Source organism: Culicoides brevitarsis, chromosome 1, assembly GCF_036172545.1.
Source record: "Culicoides brevitarsis isolate CSIRO-B50_1 chromosome 1, AGI_CSIRO_Cbre_v1, whole genome shotgun sequence".
NCBI classification, from domain to species: Eukaryota; Metazoa; Arthropoda; class Insecta; order Diptera; family Ceratopogonidae; genus Culicoides; species Culicoides brevitarsis.
Window position 1 is genome coordinate 43,943,374 of NC_087085.1, and position 25,155 is coordinate 43,968,528.

Genomic DNA, 25,155 nt, shown 5'->3' on the forward strand with positions numbered 1-25,155 from the left:
ATTTTATAAAAAAAAATTTTTTTCGAAAGTAAAAATTTTCTTTTAATTTAAGTCATTTTTATTTTAATTTTTTTTTTTCAAAAAAATAATTCTTTCAAACAAAAAAAATTCTTCGAGTAAGTAAAAATTTTCTGAAATTTATTTTTAATTTTTTTTAGTTTTTTTAAGAAAAAAAAATTCTTCGGGTAAAAAAAATCTTGAATTTTATTTTTAATGTTTTTTTTTTATTAATTTTAAACAGAAAAAAAATTAAAAATTTTTTTTTTTTTTAAAAAAATTTCTCTTCAAAAAAAAAAATTCTATTGAACTCTCATTGAATATTAATCAATTCCTTTTAAAAACTCCGATAATAATTTTAATTTTAAATCTGTGACTAATTAAATTCATTTATTTTTTTCCTTTCTCAGAATCATCCACGGATTCCATAAAACTAACTTTTTTTGTTTCTCCGTAAAAAAACTTTTAAATGTCTTTATCTCCATCGCGCATCGCATCGCGTGAAGACTCACAGCACATGGAAGACATGAAACCCGCACCAAATTACTATTCATGTGATAATTATCAGGCAATAAAACGAAAATAGTTCTCTCCTTATAAAAAAATCTCAAAAAAAAATTTACCTACAAATAAGTTAATCTCTCTCTCGCTTTTTTTGTTCGGATTACGATATCAAATTAAATAATTCGAAAGTTAATTTTCTGGTACATTAGTAAAGTGTTAAACTGTTAAGATGATTGGAATCCCATTTCAATAATAATTAAGTCGTTTCAAGTTTATAACGCACCACGCGAATTCGAGAATTTCATTACAAGCGATTAAGATGTTAAGACAAAAAAGTTGTCGTACCTTTTTTAAATATTTATTTGATCAAAAAAGGGGCAAACGTGTAATTTTGTACTTTAAAAAAAACAAGAAAAGTCAAAAAATAAAAAATAAAAAAAAATAATTATAAACAGTCAAGTTAAAAATTTTTTATATCGAATCAAAAATGAACTCCTCAAAAGTGAACGTCAAACCGCCAATAAAATGACATTTCTTTTCGCGCTAAAATTTGGCAATAAACAAAAACAAGAATTTCGATTTGCGAATAAAATTTTGTTAAATTAAGTGATTTTTAACGTTAAAAAAATATGAATTAGTGATAATTTGGTTCATCAGGTAAGAAATATTTAATATTTAATGATAGTTTTATAAGATTTTAGGTAAAACATCAAAAATTTTTAAAATTAAATTCTTGAGATAAATTTTACTTTTTCACATAAACTTTTTCAATGAAATAATATTTTAAAGAATTTTTAATTTTTTATACAAATTTACTAATTTTTAACTCTTTTTAACCAAAAATATCAAGAAAAAAGTTAAAGATTCACAAAAATCACAAGATTGCCCTGTAAACCGAAAAAAATCAACGTTAGAAAAAAATTATAATAAATTTTAATCAAAAACATATATCACCGCACGACCAACTTCCATCCGAGCGTGTGTGTGATATTTTATTTTATTTTTTAATGAACATCTCAAAATATTTTAAATTATGCGTGATATTTCACTTCTACACACACACATTTGTTGCCTATATGTGCGTCGCTCGTCCCACTTGTTGCATGTCTCTTCATCACTCTTGTTCGCAGCTACTTTTTTTTCCTCTGTAATTTCATCCAACACACAACAACAACATCCAACATCATCATCATCATCACAGTTACACACCAACACCGCAATAAATGTTCTTGTCGCATTTTATCACACACATAAATATTCATTTTCCATCCATTTTTGGGTCACACAAACGGCTTCAATTTAAATATTTATAAAATTTTTAGATATTTTTTTACACTTTGTAATTTATCCGAAAAAACACACAAAAATAAATGTTAAAATATTTATATTTTAATTTTTTTTTTATTTTTTTCAATTTTAATAGAAAATGATAAAAATAATGACGCCAATAAATTCATTCGCTTCTTCTGTGTGTGTTATTTTCTGTCATAATTTGTCAGACATCAATTAGACGTTTAATATTGTGTGTCAATAATTGCTGTGTGAAACACAAAATAAATGACTCATTATACTTTAAAAATGTAAATTGCCGTTAAAATAAGATAAGGGTTATAATTACTACCTTGTGATATGATAAATAAATTAGCTAAATATATTCGTTCAGGTGAATAGAATTAGAGGTCAAAAGCACCAAAGAATGTAACTATCTACTAATTGAGTTTTTGCCGTTAAATTTTATTTTTATTACTTTTTTTTCAGCAAACTTCCGTTCCTTCGTGGAGAACGAAAGGAGTTCATGGCTAATTAAATCAAATAACCACAGTGCGTTTGTTTTTTCAACTTTTTTTTTGTTGCATTATATGGAGATGTAAAAAGTATTACTAATCAATGGCGAAAGGCAGACATTTTTTTACTGAGATAAAAAAAAAATCAAATTTCAGGGATGGTTTATGTTGCAAAAACGGGTTTGTTTTGTCTTAGATACATATTTTAATTTTTAAGATGAACATTTTTAGGTAAAAAATTAGACAAGTATGATTCACGATAACTCCTTTTGAGAGATTCCATATTTTGGAAATTCTAAATTTTGTATAAAAGCTATGACAAATGTGAATAAGGTATCAGTCTCGAATTGTTCTGAAGACATAGCAGTGCAGTAAATTTTTAATTCAATGGTAAGTTCATAAAGTATTTAAAATCTTAAATTTTCTTAATTATAATTTTTTTCAGATCAACATAAAAGTTTAAGCTTTTAAGAAGAACACTTCAACTTCCAAATATGAGTGTTCGGATAAAAATATTGTAAAGAAAATTATTTCCTAAAAATTTGCGATTTCTTCCCATTCATCAACAATAGTTAGACTAACGAAACAATAACTTTAGAAAATTTCAAGTTTCATCAGTCTCGAGTTGATAATTATTCAGTGCAATAATTATTTAATTAAATGGTAAGTTCATAAAGAATTGATTTAAATCTTAAATTTTCTAAATTTTAATTCCTTTCAGATTGTTTGAATTTGACGCTTGAACACTTCATTTCTCAAATATGAGTGTTCGGAAAAAATATTGTTAAGAAATTTTTTTAAAAAAATTTGCGAATTCTTCCCATTCATCATTAAATGATAGATTAATGAAACAATTCACTGAAATATTGAGACGATAAAAATGTAAAAGCTTCAATAACTTTAAACTAACAATATATAACTTTAGAACATTTCAAGTTTAAAATTAGATTGTTCGGACTAATTTTTTAGAAAATTATTAAGAATATTATTGCAAATGACTTCAGATTATTTCATAAATATAAAAATTTATTATAAAATATTAATTTGTTGTTTTACTATAAAAACTTACTTTTTTCCATTTTTTGTAACTGAATTTCTTTTCGATTAATTTTTTCTAAATTTTCACAGTTCACATCTCTGCTTACCATCAACCATCCTTTAATTATTCCATTCCTTTATCCGCACTGTTCAAATATTTTTTAAGTTTTTATAACATTTTGCTCTCTCTTTCTCTCCATTTTTTCTCTAAATTAGAAGCAATCAATGGAACAATTAGTACGAGATTGAAAGTGTAAAAGCGCAAAAAACATCCTCATCTCGTTTTTTTCGTCGTGCTTCATTGGTCTTATAATTGCATATAATTCTGCAATGAAAACGGTAGCTGTTTTACCTCCATGGACTGCAAAAAAAAAACAATGAATGAATCAATAAACGATAACCTATAAAAAAAATTGTCGACTTTTTTTACATGTACTATTTGATTATTATTTCCATTTATGTTTTTCTTGTTTTTTTATTGAATTTGAGGCTAAGGCAAAATTTTTTATTTTTTTCTTATTCATAAAATTACAAAAAAAAATAAAACTTGAATTAGCAAAAGGCGATTTTCAAATTTCGCTAAAATTTTAAATTTTTTTTTTAAATTTAAAATTTCTGAATTTTTAGTTAAAATAAATTAATTGAAATTTTTAAATAATTTTAAATTTATAAAAATTAAATTTATAATTTATTTATAATTTATTAAATTTATATAAAAATAATAGGAAATTTTAATTAATTGCATCTGTCTAATTCATAAAAAAATGAAAGAAACCAGCCAGCATCTGTTTGTGAAACGCAACTTACTGCACCAATACAAAAAAAACGGTAGATAGTCAAGGTGCGATAAAGCCCCTATTTATCCGTAATATTTATATTTATTTATCGAAATTCAATTGAAGTTCTTTTAATTCACGCTTATCACGCCAGCCATCTTATTTCACACAAACAAACGGTTCTTTTTTTATTTCCTTTCATTTTTTTTTTGTTCAAAGTCAAAGTTCACGTGAAAAGATTCCAAAACAAAAAAAAATTTCTAACATCAGTTACAGTTTATTTGGAGCACGGGTTTCATAATTCCATTTCGCAGCTAGAAAAGTGACATGTTGTGTAGATTTTTAGCTCGAGGCAATTTTTTTTTCGTTTTTTATTATTTACCTCAGAGATACAGTTTTAAACAATTTCTCCGTATGAGCTTCACGAGAGAATAGTTTGAATTTTTTTCGAACGATCATCAGATAAATTGTTCAGTTACAGCCTGACATCGTCTCTCGTTGTCGTCGTCGTCGTCGTCGTCATAAAAGTATAAATTTTTATATGAACCGTTAAACCTTTGGCTTGTTATTATACTTCAATGAACACTTTTTCGTCCTCATCCAAAAGAGAGGAAATTTGTACCACACAAAAAAGATTGAAAATTGTTACTCTGACTAAAAAAAAAAGTTTTGTGCCCTGCAGTAACGTTCAACAATATATCCAATAAAGGTAATAAAGGATGTGAGCGAGCTGGATGTTTATTCAATGTAATCAAATCGACACTCAGTTTGTAAAATTTTGTGTGTAAAAGTGACTCGGAGGTGATAGACTCGGTTGCTGAATGAAAAAGAGTAATAAATGACAGTGACAAAAGAAGAAATAGAATGACAGAGGGAAGCGTATCAATAGTTGCCAGAAGCTAATTTTTTTTAGATATTATTGAATTTGGAGGAAATAAATTGGAATTTTTTTTCTGCGTTTCTGAAAGTGACCTGAATTTGCAAAATTGATAAATTTATTGCCAAAAAAAATGAGATTTAGAGGAAAATTGATTTTTTGAATTTTTATGAGAATTTATTTAAGTAATTTGGCTGAATCAAAATAAATTAAAAAAATTTAAATAAAATGAAATTTTTATATTTAAAAAATAATGTTTTTTTTTGAAGTCGAAAGATTTATATTTTAAATCATTATTTTTATTTATCATTATTTTTTTATCTTATTTTTTATAATCAAATATTTTTAAAAAGTTGAACAAATAATTAAAAATGATTAATTTATAAAAAAAAAATTAAAATAAATATTATTACAATTTTTATTTTCTAAATAATAATTTTATTAAATAATTATTACTAAAAAAAATATTATACAATAAATTTTGAATAAAAATATAAAAATTAAATAAAATAAAATTTTTATACAAAAAAGTTGAATATTTTTTTTTTATTTTTAAAAAAGATTAAATATTATTTATTTTTTTTTAAAATATATTTTTATAAAAAAAAATTATAAAAAAAAATTTTAAATAATTTTTTTTTTTAAATGCTTAAAAAGTACAAAATAATCATTAATTTATAAAAATTAACAAATTTTAATTTTTAAAATTTAAAATAAATAAAAATTTTAAAAAAAATTAAAATTAATTTAAAAAAATAAAAATTATAATTTTATAAAATTTTTTTTTTAATTTTTAAAATAATAATTAAGTTTAAAAAAAATTTAAAACATAAATTTTTGATAAAAATTATACACAAATTTTTTTATTTATAATTATTTTTAAAAATTAAAAAAACATAAAAATAATTCTTTGAAGCGAAATTATTTTTTTTATTATTTAAAAAATAATTTAAAAAAAATTTAAAAAATAAACTAAAGATCTTCAAATTACATCTTAAGAATTACCAAAATTTGTAGGAGTGCGAATCCAATTAAGCGTAAAATTCATCTTTCTCAAAAAAATAAATAAATTAAAATCCTTCACAAAAATGTCTCTTCAACTTAAAAAAAAATGACAAATTAAACACATGTTTCGTCACACGGACCTTTCATAACAAACAAACAAAGCAACAAAAAAAAGTAAATGCAAAATTTTTGTTTGTTATTAGAAATGACACTATTTTCCATTTGAATGAATTTTAATGTACCCAAGTTTGTTTTACTTTATTTGAATTCCATCACAGAGACTTTGGAGAACGAAACAACAATGGGATCTTTCATTCATTGTGTCAAGCGCATTCCGAAAGCCGACGAGATATGACAAAAAAGGGAAGTAATCTTTTTGCATTTAATTTAAGTTGATCGTTCTCGCATGAAAAAAAGGTACGACGAAGAAAAAAAGGAATCTAAATAAATACGACAAAAAAATGCCTCCTCATAAAATTGTTGACACAAAAACCTTGTTAATCTCGGGTTTACATATGTTTGGTCGAGATGTGACACAAACCAATCACCTGGAGGAAACAATCATCGTTTTTTGTGCTTGTTTTGTTGTGTTTTGGGCCTTTAAGAAATTAATTGAACCTGAATTGATCTCAAATGAATTGGATAATTAAATGGGACAGATTTATTGTCATGTGCTTTGAAGACCTTTTGTGACTCAAATCTTGCTATTGTTGCGAAATTTCTGCCAAATACTCTTTGAATCATTTTTCCTATGAATTTTTTTTTTCGTCTTATTCGACTTCAAACGAGATGATTTTTAGAAATTTTGGTGGTCTAATATTCGACACGATATTTAAGTAATCGATGACGAGCAAAAACAACGCCGGGCCGAGTAATAAAAACAACATGTGATGATGATGATGATTTCATTCGTTCGAGTTATGTAAAAGGTAACGAGAGAAGTAATGAGAAATCCGAAAAATTTATCAATCAGATCACGATTTTTCGATGCCATGAGATTGATATGAGTCTTGTTTTGGTTTTTAATTAAAAAAGCCGAAATAAACTAATAATTTTCGTGATTGCTTCTTTGTGACGATGCGATGCGATGGTTGCTACAGTGATTTGTGGATTTTTGTCTCTTAACTAACTAAGAGGAGAAATGAGACATTTTGGCAAGCAGGACAAAGTTATATCGAAAAAGTTTTGTGCTCGTCGTTCGGTCTGTATATCAAATAAAAGGTAATTTAATTTAAACTGTCTCAGACAGATGGAAAAAATGGACGAACGACACTACTTCAAGATAAATCGACTTGATTTTCACCGCGAAAAGTTTACGTTTTGCAGTGAGAATTTTATTGTCTTGAAAAAAAAATTTTTTGAGTAATTTTTAAATCTCGAAAATTAAATTTATAATTTTAATTCAATTAAAATTATTTTAAATAAAATTAAATAAATTTATTTAATTATTTTTTAATTAAATTTTAAATTAATATTTTAATTAATAAATTTATTTTCAATAAAATAAAATTTATTTTAAATTAAATTGAAATAATTAATTACAATAATAAAATAATTAACTTTGAAATTAATAAATAAATTTAATTTAAAAAATAAATAAATTTTAATTTTTTTAATATAATTTATATGAAAAATTTTTATTTTTTACTATTTTTTTATTTAAATTTAATTCATTAATTTTATTTTATTAAAGTATTTTATAAATTTTAATAATATCGTAATTTTATTAATAATTAAAAAAATAAATTAAAATTTAGAAAATATTAAAAATAATTAATTATTAAATTTTCTGTATTTAAAGTTGCCCAGAAATTTAAAAATATTTTTTTCCATATTTTTCATGTAAAAAAATTAAATTTGTAATAATAATTTATTTATTTTAAATAAATTTATTTAGATATTTTTTTAATTTAAATAAAATTAAAAAAAAAAATAATTTTGATAATATAAAATAATTATTAATTTATAATTAATAAATAAATTTAATTCAAAAAAATTAGATTTTAATTTGAAAATTTTAATTTAACTTAATTTTTTTATAAAAATTTAATTTAATTTTATTATGATATTTTATAAATTTTAATAATGTCTTAATTTAATTTAAAAAAAATAATTTAATATTAAAAAAATTTTAAAAATATTAATTATTGAATTTTCTGTATTTTAAATTGCTCAGAAAATTAAAAAAAATTTTAATTAAATTAAAATTTAATAAAAAAAAATAATTTAAATAATTTTCATTAAAAATTTGAAATAATTTATTAATAACAAAAAAATAAATTAATTTATTTAAAAATAAATTAAATAAATTTATTAATTAAATTTAAATAAATAATAATTTTTTTATTTTATTTTTTTATTTCATCAAAACAAAAGTCGCAATTTTTCTTTCATTCACAAACGTAAAATTTTCACAAAAAAATGAAAAATACGACAAAAAAATCGTCTCCCTTTTTATTTATTGTCCTCATTGAAAACGATTGCCTGTTGTACAATCGAACAAGGAACACGCTTCATCCATCAAACATAATAGCCAACACACGCACAAAGTTACAAAGAAATTATTAGCGAACAAAAATCCCAATAATTCCCTTATCAGTTTATTATGAGGCATTCGCAGTACAGATGCAACCTCTCGTATATGGATGAAGAGGACACCGAGATAAAAACCAAACAACCATCTCTATGGTAGCACATCAATTTATTTTCAAATCATAAAACGTTCCACTCGAACAATTCAATTTTCCGTTCTTGTGCCGTGAAGCTCTGCCACAGATGAATTGGGACTTATTCAAATATTTTCCGTACACAAGCCATAAAGCGAGAATGATTGTTATTATTAGCTAGACCAGAAAAATATTGATCTCTCAATGCAGATAGTTTATCGATAGAATCAGTGCAGTGTGAAAAAATCATCTTTCGCCTTTTGATGATTTTTTCAAATATTTTAAATTTTTTGCTTGGTTTGGATTAATTATTTCATCTTGCTTGGTTTGAATTAATTGGAAAAAAAAATACTTACCTAAAGTGCTTCAACTCCTTCTGCGAAACACTACTTCCTCATAAACGAATAAATGCGGGCAGCATTTTGGCTGAATCCAACCCAGATTTTGTGTATTTTAATGCATTTTGTGCGAAAACCATTGGCATTAACAACTCACAAAAGCCTCAATAGACTCAATTATATTTCAATGCTTTTTGATGAATTTTATGGATTACTTGATTGGAAAATTTGTATACAATTTCAATGAATCAATATAAAATTGTAAAATAATAACGTGTCGGAGACGCATCATGAATTTGTTAGCAAGGAACGTTGTTCAATCTCTCTTTGCAACATTTGCACTCGTAAAACGCCCCTCTGTAACGCAAAAAACGCTTGATCAGTTTTATTTTGTGTGATTTGTTAATAGTCCATTAATATTCGATTTGAATCAAAATTGTTTATTTCCATTCATGTTTACCGGGAGCATTTATTTATTTATCAATATATAAATTTTTCATGGTTTCAATTCTGTGGAATGGATGCCAAGCCACTGATAAACTATTTATCAGAATGTATCTCAACTATTTTTATATTTATTTTATTGAACTCACTGAACTCTGCGGATCCACAAATGCAAAAAAAAAATAGAAAAAAATAACCAATAAATTTTTCCGTTATTTCTCCCCTTTTTTCAATATTATTATTTTTTTTTTGTTGGAATCAATAGAGTGTAAAATAGTGAAAAAAAATCTGTTTCAATATTGATAAAAAAAATATATATAAATGTGGGAGTTCATTCATTCATTATTATTACTATTATTAGCAAGCAATTCAATTCCGTGCCTTGCCTTGCTTTGGTTTTGAGTCGATAAGGATGAGGACGACGATTATTATTAGGGAAATTGAAGTTTTTCCACTCAAAATGAGATCAATTGACCATGACAATGATAGGCAACGAATGGAGTTGACGAGGCAACATGAAAAAGGAATCGATTTTATATGAAGTATGCTAAGTATTTGATAAGAATTTTTGACAATTTTTTTATTCTTGATTTTTAACGAAATTTCTCATCATTTCTTAAAAATTTTAGCTTATATACCTTCTAAAGTAGCAGACAAAATTAATTTTTTATTAAAATTTATTTTTATTTTTTTATTTTTATTTATTTTTAATTGAAAAATTTGAATAAAAAATTGACAAAAATTTTATTTATTTTTTTTTTATTTTAAGAAATTAAAAAATGTGAAAAAATTAAAAATAAATTATTTAAAATTATTTTTAAAAAATCATTTTATTTTATTCTTAATTTAATTTTTTAATTAAATTTATTTTTATTTTTTCCTGCTCTTAATAAAATTCAAAAACCCGAACAAATGAGAGAAAAAAACTTGAAACTTTTTTTCAACCCTTAATTTTTATCAAATTTTCTCATCAATTTTTGAAAATTTTAGCTCATAAACCTTCTCAGAGTTATTCTTAACAAAATTTAAAAAACTTCGAAAAAATTCTTAAAGAAAAATTTGAAGTTAAAGCGTTACAAAGCTTAAAAAATTTCAAATTTTAAAGATTTTTCAACAAATTCACAAATAATATTCCATCAGACACAAAAACAAACACTTACCTGAATCCCAAATCCAAAATCCCGAGTAAATGAGTGAAAAATATGCGACAACGATCATCTACTCACACTCCATAACTCCCGAAAAGTGCAGCACAGGACTATCATTATCACAAAATACATTAATTCAGGCAGGATACTGTTGTTGCATTTTCTCCAAAAAGCTCATGGATGTGCATCCATTGTCCGACATGATGCTGCAACACAATAGTTTCGTGTGCGCGTAATAATATCCAGCAATTAGTGTCAAACCATTCAAATTTATTGCTTACTGCAATGAGACCTGAATATGAATTCAGTTGAAAAAATATTTTTATTTATGTATTTATAGAAACTCTGACATGTTGTATCGAGAATCATCTGAAAAAAAAAATTTTTTAAATCATCGTTGTTTTGGGTTCAAACAAAAAATTAAAAAGTATTTAAAAAAAAAAATATAAAAAAATTATTAAAAAAATATTTAAAAATAATATATTGAAAAATATTAAAAATAATAAAAAAAAAATATTAAAAAAAATAAAAAAAAAAATATTTTAAAAAAAATTTTTAAAAAATTAATTTTTAATAAAATTAATTTTTAAAAAATAAAAAAAAATTATTTAAAAAAAATATTTTAAAAAAATAAAAAAAAAAAATATTTAAAAAAAATAAAATATATTAAAAAAATTTTTAAAAAATATTGAAAAAAAAAATTTTTAAAAAATGTAATAAAAAAAAATTATTAAAAAAAAAAAAAAATTTTGCCAAAATTTTTATAGTTTTTTTCGCAGGCGCAAATTTTTTCTTGAATGACATCAGGCACGTCATGACTAACATTTTTCTCCATTACACATATGCTCTGAGACGTGTAGTTTTCGAGATTACCTCTCACGATCAAAATTTTGTAGGGCAAAATCAATTTAAAACTTTTAATAATAAATAAATAAAAAAAATTTTTATAAAAAAAATTGTAAAAAATCTCGGGAACACAAAAAATTATCATTTAAATATTTTCCTGATATTTTTTTTTTGTTGTTACACGAATTGAATATTTAATAATTTTATTGTCATGTTTTTTATATTAAATTTGTTGCATGTGTAAAATTCACATATGAATAACGATGAGAAATAAACAAGTGGATTACTAAAACATAAATATTGCTCTAACACCTCGAAATATGTTAATATTTAATAAAAATCACACAATTTGAAGCTATTATTATGCACTTCACATTTTGTTCGTTATTTTAATGAAAACGTTAAAATTTCCATGTTCGTTTGTTAATGGCGTTCGTGAGGATTGTTCTAATGACATAAAAAAATAAAAACTATTAAAATAAATATGTAAACAAGGGTGATTCATATCTCTGTCTAAATTATGTTCTAATATGACAATAATTCATCCACGCTCGAAAGTAAAGAGAAAAGATATGAAAATAAAGATAAAAGTAATAATAAATAATATTTAACCCACAAAAATGACGGAATTCGCGTCAATGAATGAAACTTTCTCAGACGAGGAGCAAATAATTTTTAATTATCATTTTCACGACTTCTCAACTAATAAAAGTGACAGAATTTCCCTAAAAAGGGCTTTAATCCACTTGTTCCGTTTTTTTCTTCATCAACTCTCTAACGAACCATTTTTATTGTCTTTTTTTTCGGAGCTCATCCAAAATTATTGCTGCCAAGTATTTTACGACTTTATTAATATTATAACATAACTATGATTTATGACGTGGCGGTTAAAACGTGTTAAGACGTTCATGATAACGCGACTTGTCCAAATATTTGAACGTACACACAATTTTTTTTTCGGGAAGTAGAAGAAAAGACAAAAAACGGAACAAATTAAGTCATTAAATGTGTTGGATGCGAAGATAATTCCGTGGTTAAGAGAACTGAGTAATTTGGGCAATTTCGGAGCACTTTCACGGTAATAAATCAAGCAAGGTCGTCACATTTTTTATTGCCATCTGGAATAAAATGACAAAAAAATTATTTCTTGAGACAGAAATCTTCTAATATTCTACTTTGACATATGGTTGGTTTAACTAAATTTTTGTTCAAATAAAAAAAACAACACGCAAGTTGTTATTTCCTTAAACTTAGATTAAATAAAGATACAATAGTAATTTAAAAGGATAATAACATCATTTGAGGGATTATTAAAAAAAAAGAATTTAAAAGAAAATTGGATACTTTTTTAATGTGATTATTATAGACAAGAACAACAAATATTGGATTGGGATCGCTCATGGTTTATTTCATAACGAAATTAGGCAGAGATGATTTTTAAAAATTTTTCATGTCTCGAGAAATTTTTATTTTTTGATAATTTTTTTAATTTAAACTTTTTAAAAATATTTTAAAAAACATTTTTAGTGCATTTTTAGCAAAAATAATAATTTTGAAATATTTAAAAAAAAATTAAATAATTTCCATTTTATAAAATTTTCGAAATTTTTTGATTTAAAATAAGCATTAAAATTTTTTTTTTATTTTTAATTTTAAAAATTAATTATTTACATTACAAAAATAATTAATTTTTAAATTAATTAATTATTTTTTTTATTTTAAATTTATTTTTTTATTAATTATTTTTTTTTAAAAAATTAATAATTTAATTTAATATTATTTTTTTTATTTAATTTAAATTAAATTAAATTAAATTTGAAATAAAAATTTTTATTTTTTTTTAATTTTTTTGATTATTTGATTTAAAATAAGCGTTAAAAATTTTAAATTAAATTTTAAAAAATTAAATTAAATTTAATAAAAATAAATAAAATTTAAAATTAAATTAAATTTAAATAAAATTAAAAAATTTAATTAAATTAAAAAGATTGAATTAATTTTTTTTAAGTTTTACAATTTATCAATGAAATTTATCAACTCAATGAATGAATTTGATTTGAATTTTTTTCTTTAATTTTAATTAAAGCAAAATTAATTAGAATTTTATTTGTAATTAAAGTTTTTAACTTTTTTTATGCTAGTTTAAAATCAAAATTAATTTAAATAAATTATAAAACATTTTTAAAAGTTTTTTTTAAATTTTTGTTAAAAAAATATTTTTGGAAAAAATAAGTTAAAATATATTTTTTAAAATATTCGAAAAATTTTTATAAATTTTAATTCATTTTTTCCAAAAATATTTTTAACAAAAAATAAAAAAAAAACTTTCTCTGAAAAAAAAAACATGAACAATTTTTAAAAATTGTATCATCCTCAAAAAACTGTAAGGTAGACAAGGTTTGCAATCTGTTGTATTTTTTCCTCATCATATTTAAACAAGTTGTAAGTATTTACTATAGAAATTGTTTCATTCTTTCTTTTCTATGTTTATTTTTTTGTAAGGCAAGAAAAGATATAATACGATTATTCCTTTTGTTTTCTAATATGCGAGAACGAAAAAATGATCCAAATACAGCAAATAATAACAATTCTTCACAATTTTTATGGTAAAAATTCGTTCTGGATACATTTTCAACAATAAAACGCGCTTTTGTAAGTTTAAATCACCCACAGCGAAACGGTAGTCAAACGTCGAACTGCACAAGATTTTAAAATGAGATTATTGGTTTTTTTCGCAAGCAAAAAGTTATGATGCAACAGATGTATTCCTTCCTTTTGCCTTTTATTAAAATATTAAATTCAGTATTAAAAAATTATTTTTCATCACTTTTTTTACGAAATCCTTTGTTCAGCTTTTTAATAACTTCTTTAAAGCAATTTTTTTGAAAGAAATTTCAATCAAGCGTGTGGTCAAATAAGAATCCAATCTACTTCGTTATTGCCAATTTTTACGATATTAGAGCAATATTTGATCCGATTTAATTTTTAATCTAATTTCCTTATCTTATTTTAGAATTGCAGCAACCTCGACGCGTTTAGAATAAATTTTTCATCAAGTGTCTTTTGCTCCTCAAAAAAGAAAATGTTGATCGTCATTGAACTGGACAAGCTTAAAATTTTTCTATTTTATTAAAAATGAATGAAAATTCGGACGTACGTTGAAAAAGGGAAGGAAAAATAAAAATCATATGGCTGTTACTAATGTTATCATCGTCGATATTGAACTTTTTCTCACAGCAAATTTTTCTTTCGGACCAAAGAAAAAATTGAGCAAAATATTTTTATAATTTTTTTTTCATATAATAAAAAAAAATAAATATCGAGGAAAGAAAGTTGAATTAAAATCTAACCAACAATAAATGAATGTTTATTCTTCTGGAAGACTTGCCACATTCTTAGATGCAAGAAGGTTTCGGGATATCTCTCCGTTGCATTCGCAAATTTATAAAAAATAGAGCAGAAAAGAGGCATTCGAGCAGAGAAAATTTGTGGGTTACCTCAACAGCATTTTAGCACAACAAAGGCTGTCTCAACGCTGACTCTTGAGTGATGTAAGAAATTGTTTGAAGAAGGAAGACGGTTCGTAATTGTAACAATAACCAACATTTTATGGATTTTTTATAAGATTTTTTTTCTTTAAATTAAATATTTTCTTTAAATTAGAATTTTCTTTAAATTTTTTATTAAAAGCGCCCTCTTGTGATCGAAATTATTTCAACAAGGACATCAAACGGCGGTTTTTAGTTAAAATTTTATTAAAAGCGCCCTCTTGTGATTGAAATTTCTTCAAGAGCGACATCTAACGGCGGTTTTTAGTTAAAATTTTATTAAAAGCGCCCTCTTGTGATCGAAATTTTTTCAACAGAGACATCTAACGGCAGTTTTAATTAAAAAATATAATTTAAAGCGCCCTCTTGTGATAAGTTTTTGAATCAAAAAAAATATTTTATGGAAATTTTTTATGAAATCTCATTAAAAGCGCCCTCTAACGACAATTTTTAACCAAAATTTATCTTTCACTCTACCTCAGGGAATGCCCCAAATCCCCGATAATCAATATTTAAACATTATTTTAATAAAGCAATTGCTAAAACACACAACCGAACAAGATAAATTACATTTCCTGTCATTCCACAATCCGCATACAAACAAAAATATATTTGATAATAATTCAGTTATCACGATAAAATACCATTTCAATTGCATTGTTACTTGATCAATGGTCCACATTTTAAATTAAATTTAATTTTGCGGCACACAAAAATCGGTAAGAAATTGACCAGACAATAACTTTTAGTACAAGCTTACAATAAATTCGAATCCGCCTCTTTCGAATAATTTTTTTTATATATTTTTTTTTTCAGAAAAAGAACATGTGTAGCGAAAAGAAAGGAATAATGTAAAATTGAGGTTGTTCGATTTGCAATAATTCATTCATTCAGCAAAGTTTTCAGTCATGTGTCCTGTTCGAATGCCGAATTCTAAAGAAGAAAATAAAGAATAATCTCCGAAGAATGACTTTAAATATTTGCCAATATTTGGTCTCTATTGAGAAATTTTACGAGAGCAGGCAGGTAAAACGAGCAATGGACTGGAATATATAAAGAGAGAAGACAAGTATTAAATAAAGTAATAAATAAATAAATTTATATATGGAAGATGACGCCGAAGAAAGTACATTCGGTCATATAAAAGTTATTATTATTGTGCTCGAAGCATTGCTCCGAAGGATGATGACGATGATGATTTTTTTCTCTCTCTCTTGTTATTATTCAGAAATTTAATACATGAGGATAGTTCGACGAAGTCATTAGTCATAAATATGAAGTTTTATATTTTGGAAACAATGAAAATCGATGGAACGTTGTTAAAATCTTATTATAAATTTATTAAATGTTCATTTCGTGATTAATTGTTGTGACCCTGATATTTGCGCTCTGATTCTTCGTTCGTACTTAGTAAGCAGTAAGTAATAAATGATTCGCTCACTGGATGAGTAATGAATAAAATTTCGCGTTTTCTTGGTATTTGCTTTAAAAAAATTTTTTTTACCAAAAAAAAAAGTCTCAAAGGCAAAATTCTTGTCACAAAAGTTTATGGAATAAAACCGACATGAAATTGACAATGCATTATTTTTAATAATAATAATTGTTAAAAGGAAAATAAAGAAATTGAAAAAAGAAAAGAGAAAAAGGAAGATAATAATAATGAGGACAACAGGATGACGATGTATCCTTTTGAAGGGATTCCAAAGTCTGTTGGATGCCCATGTGTTGTTAGATCTTTTGTTGAATGACCTAAATGAACTGAAATAATGTCCTTTTGGTTGTTATTGGGAACAAAATGGGACATTTTTTAGATGTTTTAAATGACATTTTTTGAAGGTTTTTAGAAAAAAGGAGATTTTGAGCGTAATTGATGGTTTTAATTTTTTTCAAATTTGCTTGGTTTGGATTAATTGAAATAGATTTTTTTTCTTTGATGTTTTTTTATTTTATCTGATCAAAAATTATTCGTAATTTTTTTTTTATTAAGGAAGTCATCGAATTTCATCTTGAAATCTGAAATAAAAAAAATAAATTTAGAAAAATATTTTTTTTATTTTTAAGCTTGACTTACCTGAAAAAAAATTTGAACGTTTACTTACTTTGAAATTTTTTAAAATATCTTCGCATTAAGAGTTCAATTTTTCGAAAAATTTTCTTTACTTTTTAAATTAAAAAAAAAAATTTTTAAATTAAAAAAAAATTTAAAAAATTAAGTTTATTTTAATTTTTTTTTTTCATTTATAAAATTTTAATTTTTTTTTTAATTTTTAAATTTTTTTTTTTTATTTAAATTTAAAAATTAAAATTAAATTTAATTAAAATTATTTTTTAAAATTAATTAAAAAAAATTTTAAATTAATTTTAATTTTTTTTAAATTAATTAATTAATTAAATTTCAATTTTAATTTTTAATAAAGGATTTTTTAAAAAATTTTTGTAAAAAAATAAATTTTCAAAATTTTTAAAAAAAAATTTTTTTAAAGTAATAAAATTTAATTTTTAAAATTTTTAATTAAATTTTTTAAAAACCTAACTAATAAATTAAAAATTTAAAAATTAAAAATTTAAAATTTAATTTAAAAAAAAATAATTTTTTAATTTTTTTTTTTTTTTTAAATTAATTAACGAAAAATTATTGCGGTTTTTTTATAAAAATTAAATTTTTTTAAAAAATTAAAAAAAAAAATTTTTATTTTTTTTTTAATATTTAATTAATTTTTTTTAAATAATTAATTAAAATTAAATTAAATTAAAAATTTAAATTTAAAAAAAAATAATTTAATTATTTTTTTAATGAATTTAATTATTATTTTCAATAAATTAATTTATTGATATTTTTTTAATTTTTAAAAATGTTTGAAACTCAAAAAAAAATTTTTTTTTTCCATAAATGCGCTTTAATTTTTTCTTTCACTTTACTTACAAAAATTTTTGTAAGACCGCATCTCAAACCAAAAACTTATTAATAAGGATTTTATTAAATACTACAAGAAGGATACGGCGTATCAAAAAAAGAAAAAATGTACAAACGGACAAAGAAGAAGCGTAAGGACCGAAGCAGATTATTTGTTTGTTTGTTATTTATTATTATGACCAAGCTCTTTTTCTTCTACGGAGTAATATTTTTCGAATTACGAGCAACGACGAACGGAGCGAAGGAACCACAAAAATACGAATCCATAAAGGTGCTAATAATAGTAAAACGACATCCTTTATTAAGCGGTAAATCTTTTGATAAATTCTCTTCTTCTTTTTCTTTTCAAGTCCCTCTGTCTTGTTGTTTATGTTGCCGCATCTTCGAGAAAAAAGTGTGAATCTTCTCTTTTTTATTCTTGCCTCGCGCAAAGAGTTTTTAGTTCATATATTTATTATTATATTTTTATAAACAACGACACGACAACGACATAAAAATTTTATTAGGATGAGAAAAAGTTATTAAAAAAGTTATGTTCTATTGTCATTATTATTTTTTTTTTGTGTTTTGCTCTTTTTCTCTTTCTAAATAATATTTATTATCTTTTTTTCTGCTTTCAGGTGAACAGAAAAAAAATGAGAATGCCCAGAGTCCGTTTAATTTTTTCAAATGACTCTTGTTTTTGTTTTATTTTTGTGGTGATTTAATATTTTCTGCTCATCAAATAAACATTCTTAATACGGAATTATGGCGTCGCACAAACAATGGATTTAATGAACAAAGTTGTGCCGTCGGCTACAAAAAAAAAATCAAATTACAAAAAAAAAATTTAAAAAATCATAAAAAAGGTGTGAAAACATTTATTGCACGGAAATATTTTTGTCACTTGTTTAAATCAAATTTTAACTATTCAACAAAAAAATTTTCATATTTAATGGCAAAACTAACAATGCAAATGTATGTTGTTTATTTCGAGGATTTATTTACTTTTTTAAGGGATTAAAAAACATATAAAACAAACATGACCTGACAAACAATTTTGTTTCGCAGCTATGACAACAGCGTGGAGGTCGACAAATGTTCAACCACAAAATTTTTTGAAATATGTTTAAATGAGAGCAGGTGTATGGATTTTGCATTGAGATAATGGCATGACGATGGTTTTTAGCTCATTTTGAGGATCGAATTTGTTTTTAAAGGTAAGTAAAATTATTTTTGCATTATTAATTTATTTTTAATTTAAAAAAAAAAATTCAATTAAAAAAATAATTTTATGATGAAAAAAAAATATTTTTAATTAATTCATTTAATAATAAATAAATAATATTAATAATAAATTAATAACTATTTAAAATTATTTTATAAAATAATTAATTTATGAATTTTAATTGGCTTTTAATTTTAACTTTTAAATTTTTATTTTTTTTATTATAATTAATTTTAGGTTATTTTATTTAATTTTTAATTTAATAAAAAAAATAATTTATTGCAAAATTTTTAATTTAAAGAAAAATTTTATGATGAAAAAAAAATTAATTAATAAATTTAAAAATTAATAAATAATATTTTTAATAAATTTGATAAAATTTTAAATTTAATTAAAATAAATTAAATAAAATAAAATTTAATTAAAAAAAATAATATTATTTTCAAAATTTTTTTTTTAAATTTTAATGTAAAAAATGATAAAAAAAATGTAATTATATTTTATTTATTTTTATTTAATTTTAATTTATTTTTAATTTTAAAAAATTATTTTTGTACTTTAATAAATTAATTATACTTTTTATCAAAAATTTTATGATAAAAAAATTTTTATTAATAAATTCAACTAAAATAATTATTTAAATTCAATAAATAAATAATAAAAAAATTAATAATTAATAATTTTTATTTTTTTTTTTTTTTATTTTAAATTAATTAATTAAATTTAAAATTTTTTTTTTTATTTTTTTATTTTATTTTAATTAATTTCAATTTAATTAATTTTTGAATTTTAATTTATTTATTTTTTTAATTTATTTTTTTTTTAATTCTTTTTTTTTATTTTAATTAATTTTTATTTAATTAATTAATTTTTTTTCCATTAATTTTTTTAATAAAATAATTTTTTTAGACAGAATAAATTTCTATAAAAACTTTTAACTGCTTCAAAAAAGTTAGAAGTGACAAAATTCATTAAACTTTATATAGAAAACTCACAAAAATTTGTCACCATAGCACAGAACTTCTCTCACACATTTTATTATTTTATGAATAAAATTGATGATGAATAATGATAAAAGCGTTGTTCAAATCAAATCAAATTAAATCAAACAAGCAGTGAGCATTTTTATGGTTTTTTTCTCTATATTTGTGTGTGTTTGGTTTGGCTTTGCACTTCATTTCTCTTTTTTTGCTTTGACTGCTTTTTTTTTGTAGTTGGGTTCAAACATGGCATTCAATTATATAAAATGCAACATTTTCCATGTGAGATTCAATTCAAATATTTTAAATTAAATTTTTACTGAAACAATGTTGGATGGGAAAACTATCAACAGCCATTCAAGTACCTCATGCACTTCGACAAAAAAAAAAAGAGAAAACCAGAAAATCATTGAATATTTGTTCTGTTGAATGTTTTTCAAGTTCCTTTTTTCACTCTTTTCACAAATACTTGAAATAAATTTTAATTTCCAAGCCGCACATTGATCAAATATTGAACTTTTTTTGCCACTGTCTGTCGATTTGTCTCTGTGGCATGCATATTTTGGTTTCAATTCAGTCATTAAGTAGTTTTGGGTCGTGAGTGAAATTCCTGTTTTAAATTAAATTGATTATTTGCCACAATTATTTGATGAGAAGCTATTAACCTGCGTCATTCAAAAAATTTTCAATTAGAGACTGTGACTGACATGATGATGACTTTTCGTAAACAAACAAAGACGAAACCAAAAACCAAACTTTTTGGGAAGGGAATTCTTTGTGAAGCTCACACATGAGTGACAAAGTAATTGCTCTGCGCTAAAACACCTTCAATAACAGCACATCTTGCGTTTCAAAAGAATTTAATTAATATCGTAATATTTAACGGTTTTTACGCGCGTTTACTTTTACTTTACATTTCACTCGTCTTCTTCGTTTATTTGTTGGTTTTTGAACTCGGCGGTTCATAAATGATAAATTTTAGTTTTTTGCTTGGTTTGAATTAATTGGAATAATTTTTTACAACTCACCTGACTTTTGCTTTCTGACTATTTAAAATTCTCCTCCTCGAGGAGTACTCTACAAGTATTTTACAATTTCGTACTCCTCAAGTCACATTTTCGTACTCCTCATGACCCTTTTGCAATTTCATACACTTTCAAAACAAAATTGTGTCAGAAGAAAAAATTTTTTTCAGTTTCAATTTTTTGGCAGTTTTGAGTTATAAAATGATTAAAAATGATAAATTAGAGCCCTCTGACAAATTTTTATCCATTTGGAGCAAGATTTGACAAAAATTGCTTTGACACAGTTTTTTTTTTTTTGCTCTTGATTTAGTTTTTAAAACAAAACTATGTCAAAGAAAAAAATTTTTTTCAGTTTCAATTTTTTGGCAGTTTTGAGTTATAAAATGATTAAAAATGATAAATTAGAGCCCTCTGACAAATTTCAATCCATTTGGAGCAAGATTTGACAAAAATTGCTTTGACACAGTTTTTGACACAGTTTTTTTGCTCTTGATTTAGTTTTTAAAACAAAACTATGTCAAAGAAAAAATTTTTTTTCAGTTTCAATTTTTTGGCAGTTTTGAGTTATAAAATGATTAAAAATGATAAATTAGAGCCCTCTGACAAATTTCAATCCATTTGGAGCAAGATTTGACAAAAATTGCTTTGACACAGTTTTTGACACAGTTTTTTTGCTCTTGATTTAGTTTTTAAAACAAAACTATGTCAAAGAAAAAATTTTTTTTCAGTTTCAATTTTTTGGCAGTTTTGAGTTATAAAATGATTAAAAATGATAAATTAGAGCCCTCTGACAAATTTCAATCCATTTGGAGCAAGATTTGACAAAAATTGCTTTGACACAGTTTTTGACACAGTTTTTTTGCTCTTGATTTAGTTTTTAAAACAAAACTATGTCAAAGGAAAAATTTTTTTTTCAGTTTCAATTTTTTAGCAGTTTTGAGTTATAAAATGATTAAAAATGATAAATTAGAGCCCTCTGACAAATTTCAATCCATTTGGAGCAAGATTTGACAAAAATAGCTTTGACACAGTTTTTGACACAGTTTTTTTTTGCTCTTGATTTAGTTTTTAAAACAAAACTATGTCAAAGAAAAAATTTTTTTTTCAGTTTCAATTTTTTGGCAGTTTTGAGTTATAAAATGATTAAAAATGATAAATTAGAGCCCTCTGACAAATTTCAATCCATTTGGAGCAAGATTTGACAAAAAAAGCTTTGACACAGTTTTTGACACAGTTTTTTTGCTCTTGATTTAGTTTTTAAAACAAAACTATGTCAAAGAAAAAAATTTTTTTCAGTTTCAATTTTTTGGCAGTTTTGAGTTATAAAATGATTAAAAATGATAAATTAGAGCCCTCTGACAAATTTTTATCCATTTGGAGCAAGATTTGACAAAAATTGCTTTGACAGTTTTTGACACAGTTTTTTTGCTCTTGATTTAGTTTTTAAAACAAAACTATGTCAAAGAAAAAATTTTTTTTCAGTTTCAATTTTTTGGCAGTTTTGAGTTATAAAATGATTAAAAATGATAAATTAGAGCCCTCTGACAAATTTTTATCCATTTGGAGCAAGATTTGACAAAAATAGCTTTGACACAGTTTTTGACACAGTTTTTTTGCTCTTGATTTAGTTTTTAAAACAAAACTATGTCAAAGAAAAAATTTTTTTTCAGTTTCAATTTTTTGGCAGTTTTGAGTTATAAAATGATTAAAAATGATAAATTAGAGCCCTCTGACAAATTTCAATCCATTTGGAGCAAGATTTGACAAAAAAAGCTTTGACACAGTTTTTGACACAGTTTTTTTGCTCTTGATTTAGTTTTTAAAACAAAACTATGTCAAAGAAAAATTTTTTTTCAGTTTCAATTTTTTGGCAGTTTTGAGTTATAAAATGATTAAAAATGATAAATTAGAGCCCTCTGACAAATTTCAATCCATTTGGAGCAAGATTTGACAAAAATTGCTTTGACACAGTTTTTGACACAGTTTTTTTTGCTCTTGATTTAGTTTTTAAAACAAAACTATGTCAAAGAAAAAATTTTTTTTCAGTTTCAATTTTTTGGCAGTTTTGAGTTATAAAATGATTAAAAATGATAAATTAGAGCCCTCTGACAAATTTTTATCCATTTGGAGCAAGATTTGACAAAAATTGCTTTGACACAGTTTTTGACACAGTTTTTTTTGCTCTTGATTTAGTTTTCAAAACAAAACTATGTCAAAGAAAAAATTTTTTTTCAGTTTCAATTTTTTGGCAGTTTTAAGTTAAAAATGATAAAAATGAAAATTTTTATCCATTTGGAGCAATATTTGACAAAAATAATTTGGAAACGACAAGTTTAAAGAAAAAACTAAATCAAATTTTTTTTTTCTTGAAAATTTCAAATAAAATTTTCATAAAAAAATATTCAAAAATTTCAAGGAGCAAGACTTTGAACATTCTAAATTTTGAAATTTTTCAAGATTTTTTTTCAATTTTTAACCTAAATATAAAAAAAAATTTTAAAATTAATATTTTCAAAATTAATTTTTTCAAAATAAAAAATAAAAATTATCAAAATAAAAAAATAATTAAAAAATTGTAAAAATTACCTCCTTCCAAACCGCAGATAATATAAAAATTTATCATATTTCAAAAGAACAGAAAAGAAGCGCAAAAAGTCATAAACATCATACATGAAAAATTTTTCGTATAAAAATAATAAAAACAAATTTCAAACAACAATAATAATAAATTTTAAACGCGGGTCTCTATTGTACACGAAAAAAATATATCTTATGGCATTCATGACAAAAAGTGTGAATTAGCGTTCTTTATATAGTTCTTAACTTTACACTTTACTCTTTTTTCACTGAAGGCATAAATAACCAAAAATTCATTGTATGAACAACCGCCTTTCTGCCTTGTTTTGATTAATTATAAATTTTTCATAAATAAAATCAAAGCGCAAACAATAAGTACCTACAAACAACTTCTGTATAAAATATAAATAAATAGCAATAACTGTTCTTCTTCTTTTTCTTTTCCATATAGACACGCAGGCAGCACAATAAAAGCGGTAAATATCCATTAATCATCCAACTAAAAAGGTTCAAAAGCAGGAAAGTGTTACAAGTTATTTTTTTTTTTTAATTCTGATTTCTAATTAAAAAAGACTTTAATTTGTTATTTTCACAGCGACGATGTGCATTTGGACAATAAATGTTCAATAATGCTCGAAAACCAATGTTTGGTATTTTTATTACAAAATTATTCCTCATTGAATTGCGGTTGACAACAGAATTTCGTTTCGGACCGTTAGTTTGTTGGTTCATACAAAGTTGTCGAATGTCGGAGTCCCAGGTGTGAATTAGAATTAAACATTTTTAATAGAGAAATTTTCTGTGTACAATTCCAATTCAATTGTGTGTAAGTATAAAATATTTTTTTTTTTCGAAAACAATAATAATATGGTCATATATTTTACATCGAAGAGCAATAACGACAACAAAACAAGAACTTCTTTATTTGGTAATAAGGGAACAGAGCAACTTAGATTGTTGGAACGAAATAAGAGGAAATTTATAACACCAAAATTGTCTGCCTAATAAGAATTGAATGGGTGATTAGAATGGGTCGTGATGAATCTATTATTATGCTTTTTTGCACCTTATTATTGTTTGTCGTTGTTTTTGTTGATATTAACCTATTTTATTCATTTACAGGTGTAACCAAACGGAATCACAAGAGACCAAAAATCTTCGTGTTTTGTGAGAGTTTTTTTTTCTGTGACAATTTATTCAATTTTAAACTAAACAAAATTTCATGATTCTTTTTTTAGTCTTGCGAAGTGTTGTTAATACAAAATGGAAAGAGTTGGCAAACAAATTCAGTTCAAACTATAATTTTATTGACTGTGAAGATGGAGGTTCGAATAAGCGTTTGTTGGATATTCGAATCAAGTTTTGAAATGTTGAAGAAAAAACTTCAATATTGAAGGAAACTTGACAAGTTTCAAAAAAGCGGCAAGCGAATTCGTGAAGACAAGATATCGATCTCATTGAGAGTCTTGAATCAAACATCA

At 23.3% G+C, this 25,155-nt stretch overlaps 1 protein-coding gene and 1 long non-coding RNA gene across 2 annotated transcripts in view; both read left to right on the forward strand.

Moving 5' to 3' along the window:
- Nucleotides 1-1,047: 1,047 nt before the first annotated feature.
- Nucleotides 1,048-2,868, forward strand: LOC134827334 (uncharacterized). Its single transcript, XR_010161770.1, has 4 exons — nucleotides 1,048-1,158; nucleotides 2,260-2,465; nucleotides 2,517-2,675; nucleotides 2,731-2,868. It is a non-coding gene; the product is annotated as an uncharacterized LOC134827334 (long non-coding RNA).
- Nucleotides 2,869-3,056: 188 nt separating this feature from the next.
- Nucleotides 3,057-25,155, forward strand: part of LOC134837171 (glycogen [starch] synthase) — a 34,299-nt gene continuing 12,200 nt past the window's right edge. The window contains exon 1 of the mRNA XM_063852523.1: nucleotides 3,057-3,068. The gene's annotated coding sequence lies outside the window, so the exon portion shown is untranslated. The remainder of the gene's footprint in view (nucleotides 3,069-25,155) is intronic.